The sequence below is a fragment of the Poecilia formosa genome, unplaced genomic scaffold (genome assembly GCF_000485575.1).
Source record: "Poecilia formosa unplaced genomic scaffold, Poecilia_formosa-5.1.2 Scaffold28, whole genome shotgun sequence".
NCBI lineage: Eukaryota > Metazoa > Chordata > Actinopteri > Cyprinodontiformes > Poeciliidae > Poecilia > Poecilia formosa.
In genome coordinates this window covers 1417918-1423383 of record NW_006799967.1, presented here as the reverse complement: position 1 = coordinate 1423383, position 5466 = coordinate 1417918, and positions in this window count along the sequence as shown.

Below are 5466 nucleotides of genomic sequence, written 5' to 3'. Positions count from 1 at the left end.
GCTGATGCCTCAAGCAGCACTCTGAAGGATTTTTTTTTTTTTACCTTATGACATTTTCCTCATATACTTTACATAAATATCACAAAATAAGATGTGTTTTTTTTAAATGAGGGAAGAGAAAAGCACATCCTACGTCTATATTTGTTCTCTAAAAGTGCATTTTCTGCCTTTGCTTGGTATCTTTCAATGTTATTATCTAAGTTGTCATGAAAACATCTTTACATCCAGGTCCGATCGAGAGCCACATAAAGTCAATTCTCAGCAAAAATGGAGCAAAGACAAACACACAGTGTCGGCAGACGTAGAATGGCAACTGAGTTATTAACTTTTACATTCTGATCATTATTCCTGGAAGTGTTCTTGCAAGGCTGAAACTGTATTTCATTCTGTCAAACTAACCACACACGAGAAGATTGTTTTCTTTTTCTTTTTTCATGTTTTGCACATTTTGTACAAATGAATTTGTCAACGCTCTGCCATGAAAACTTGACGTCGCCGTGACGGAGACAAACATATCTGACAAATTTAGTGTGTTTTTCAGGAACAACTGACAGGGTTTCACAAAGGACGCCGACATGATATAAAAAAAAACCCCAAACATCTAAGGCAATCACAAAGTGCCGTGTCGGGGATTTAAAAGTGCCACTCATCAAAACGTCTCGCATCGACACCGACATGGGGAAGAAACATAATCAAGTCATATTACAGGTGATTACAAAATTCCCCTGTGAATAAAGAGCCACGCTATCTTTGTGGTGGATTTCCAGTGGGGAAAGAGGAAATGGATTGTCTCCACAGCAGATTAAAGTCACCTTAAGGACCTGCTAAGCCACAGAAACCATTTTGTGCTTCCTACCTTCAGCAAAACCTTTCTCTGTGCTTTTCCATTAGCCTGAACGTGTCATTTCATGTGCGGTGTTCATTAAGGATACATATGTGCCATTATGTTTCCCAGAGCTATTTGCTGTGCAAGCGAATGGCCTTTTAGCTTCTCCGCTACTTGGACACAATTAATCTCTGAAATTCTCCGGCAGACTTTTTTTTTTTGCTTCTAACAATGTTCTATACATTAAATGAAAGAATCATATCTTAGATGGCGCCTTGAACAAATTTGTTTATATTTTACTCTCATTCCAGCAAGCAAAAAAAAAAAAGGATTTATTTTTAGTCTCAGCTAATAAAATAGGATTTTTTTTGCAGAATAGATTAAGAGAAACTAAGGTGAAAAGGACATATCTGGCAAGTCTCTCGTTTTGGCCGGGAAACTACCGTTTTTAACCGATGATGATGATGATGATGTTTCAAAGCCAGACAATCAGGCAATGAGTAATTATGGAAAGAAAGAAAAGTGCCATGAGAAAAGTAATCTACTCTGTCCTGTTCTGTGTCAGAACCAAACTACACAGACTTCATCACAGCACACAGATAACACACTGTGCTGATATCTGAGAAAATTAGGATGACCGTTTTTAATATCTACTTCCTTGTTCTGAATCGTTTGATGTCTAATTTACTTTTGACGTGATTTAATTGCATTTAAAGAACATAACAATAAATACCTAAACCAACAAGTAAGTGTGTATAGTAATAAAAAACTTACAGTTTATGCAAAAAAGTCCACTAATGTAAACATATTGTATGGGTTGAATTAAGGTCTCTATTGCACATTCAATATGGAAACAAAGACGTTTTATTGGAATAGAATAGAACAAAACAGAATAGAATAGAATTTGTCCCACAAATGGAAAAGTCAGGTGTAACACCAACAACAGGCGTAAAAATTAACACAAAAACAAAAGTTCTGACAGCATTAAAAACAATACATAAAAAAAAAAACAAGATTGACAATGAAGTCATAAGAATATGCTGAACAAGACTATAGCGGAAAATTCTGTGCAGTTATTAGAAATAGGATTATCGGACTCGCGATCCCAGGGGATGTGCAATCGAGTCGGATCACTTTTTCAAAAGACTTACTGGACATTGAAAAGGACAGACTATTTGCAATATAGTTTATAAATGCAGAAAAGCAGATATGTGCACAAAGTAGATTGTGCAGATGATGAATTTATAGGGCTCTGAATGCTCTTGATAAAAACAGTTTGGAGCTGCTTATTTTCTGTCTTCCCGGGGCTCTTCTCTAAAGCTTTTATTTTTCCCAAAAAGAAATCCATTTCCACCATTGCACTTGTTGTCTGGGTCTCACCTGAAACTGCAAATGAATTTCTCTGTGGAATGTGGGAATACAAAGATAGTCCCCAGTAATGTCACAGACAGGACGAGTGACATCACTGTTTCACGTCAAAGCCACAAGAAGTCTGTTGTGTGTGTGTGTGTGTGGGGGGAGGGGGGGTTATGTTTTTTATTTTTTTAAACTTTATTCAGTCACACTGTATAACGACAGAGTGAAACATTTATTATGCCTCAAGAAAAACAAATACAGATAAATACAGATATGTAGGATTCAAGACAAAGCCAAGGGGCTTCAGTTCCTAACAGTACATTCAAAGCAGTACAGATTTCAATTGTTTTAATAGCTATTCTTTTTGTCAGTCTTTGATAAATCGGATATTAAACTTAACTTCAATGTAAAACGCAGCAAAGCATGGGTTCCTTTCAGAGTACCTGGAACAATGAATATGATATTTAGCTAGTAATAATAAAGGATTTATGAGAAACTCAAAATTGCTAAGCATGCTTTTAGTGAGGCCAAGTAAGACATCTTCCCATAACAGCATAAATTGTGCTTCTATGTTGTTGTGGATAAAGTCACACAGATTCTGCCAAAAAGATTTAACAAAGGGACAGTGCCAAAACAAGTGGACAACAGTTTAAGGATATGAATTACAAAATGCACAATTTACATCAAATTCTTTCTTGAATATAGAGTTAAACATCTTAGGATAGATTTTATTAAATATTTTATATGAGACTTCTTTAATCTTCCTGCATCACTGAACCACTATTACCCCTTTTCCACTGGATGCTGCGCTGCAATATTAATGCGCAAAAAAAGCTTCTGGTGATCTATATTTGTAGATGTCTGTGTTTAATTTAATTTCAATAAAAACCTGTCTCACCCATCTGATACTGTATTTAAAATGTTTTTTAAAAAGGTAGGATATTCTCATAAAAGCATTTGTGCAAACATCTGCGATAGCTTTTCATTTTAATTTAAACGGGTAGGATATTCTGATGAAGGAAGTGAAATCTTTTTGTTTTTGTCACGTATATAAATTGTTCCAATGCTATGCTAAGCATAACTTCTAAGCTTCCACTTCAGTCTCGTCACAAAGAAATGTGTGATAAGAAATGATAATATTTAACATTAATACAGCCTGCCGCAGTTTTCGGTTTGTAAACGTCACGGTATAAGTTTTAGACACGAAGCACTGACAGATACCGACTTACACCGACTTAGCTATCTATCCATGCTGCAGTAGGAAAATCTCACAAGGTAGCACAGATGGTGAGAACACCGGCCCGGCTGGCCCTGCTCCGAAGCAGGGCCCTAAAAAGCAGGGCCAGCCCAGCAAAAAAGCCGGTGGAAAAGCGCTTAGGGCAAGCCCAGCCATGCCGTGCCGAGCCAGTGGAAAAGGGGCATTAGGGCATCCCTGCACTCTGGAACATTCTTCCTTGTAAAATGGCTCAAGCTCAGTGATATTGACAGAAAGACATCTATAAGCCTAAATCCTGTAGATTTGAGGAAATTAGAGAAAGGGGCACCGAATACAAACACATGCCACACTGTTAAGATTTTTATTTGAAAAATAAAAATGTCTCGAAGGTGTGGGGGATTTTTCTGCCATAATTTGAGAGTACACATTTTCAGTTTGAAAGCAGGATTTCATGTCTTCTTTTCTCAAAACTTGTAATGTTTGTACTCAAAACTTCTGCTTTCTTTCAAATATGCACTGTGCTTTCTCAAACCTTCATCCTCGCGCTCAAAACTTGTCTCTGCTTGGAGTAAATCTCCTGCAAACCTCTCGGCTCGCGCTTGGAACAAAAGAGCACAGTCGCCCGGGAACCTCTCTCTGCATTTGTTTCCTTCTAGTGGGTGTGCCATATTTATCTATCCTGCGTGGGTTTTCTCCGGGTGCTCCGGTTTCCCCCCACATCTCCCAAAACATGTCAGTCACGTTAGTTGGTCACTGTAAATTGCCCCAAAAGAGTTTAAGAAACTCCAAACATATTATTGTTAAACTTGTAAAATGAGTTGAATTAGCCGTTCGTTAGCCCTTTTCCCTTCACTGTTTCAGTGGAAGACGGCACAACACTCGGCTCAATGTTTATCAACATATTGATTTAAGAATTAAAGTTTCTTCTTTTAATAGTAATGATTTCTGTTTGTTTTCACTATACTTGTGCTTTTATGGTTTGTCCTTTAGTTTACCTTTTCTACTCACTTTTCATATTATATTGCACTGAACTGTAGCTTGTTATACTGTTTAAATCTGCATTTTAAAAAACATTAGCAAAAAGGATCAAGCAGTGGGTTTTTTAGGGCGGCTGTGGCTCTGAGGGTAGAGTGATCGTCTTGTGACCAGAAGGTCCAGGGAGCAATTTAACATTAAAACCGTGTAGAAAAGGGAAAAAAGAAGAACAATCCATATGAAAACAGAGAACTTAATCAGAAATCATTTCCATTACAGGAAGAAATTGATTCTTAGATGAATATTTTTTGTTGTTGAGCTTATGTACTGTCTGCATGATAAAAGGGAGAGAGAAAAAAAATAACCGAAATAATTCAGTTATTTTTTTAACCAGCTTTTTAAAAAAGCTGGTTAAGGCTGTTTAGGATGTTACTTTTTAGGTTTTGTCAACCTGAGTTTAATTCCCAGCTCCGGAATCTGCTGCATGTCACTCCCTTCTCTCTCCCCCCAATTTCCTTTTCACCCACTGTTAAATAAAGGCCTAAAAAACTTTATTAGAACCTAAAAATCTTTATTAGAGCCTAAGTTTAAAAAAACAAAAAAAAAACAAAAAAATACATTTCACTTCACAAGTGGACCAAAAGTCAGAATATGCTCACCACCACATTTAATTGTGCTTGTTTCCTCATGTTAAAAAACAACTTTCTTCCTCTCTCTCTCTCTCTCTCTCTCTCTCTCTCTCTCTCTCTCTCTTTCATTTTCTCTTTCTTACATAATTAATAGGTTACTAAATATACACACATACACATCCCCCCATGGATGTGTGTGTGCCACCTTATCGTGGTGGGGGGGTTTGAGTGTCCCAGTGATCCTAGGAGTTATGCTGTCGGGGCTTCATGCCTCTGGTAAGGCCACCCGATCCAGACGGGTTCTAGGTGAGGAACCAGACCAAGTGCAGCCCAAAGATCCTTTATGATGAATACGACCACACTCTATGAAATAATCCTGTAAATTTACAGTCAAATACTGGCAGCTATAGACGCCAGAAGTTTACCGTTCTTTCACTGTATCTATAGATACAGTGAAAGAACGG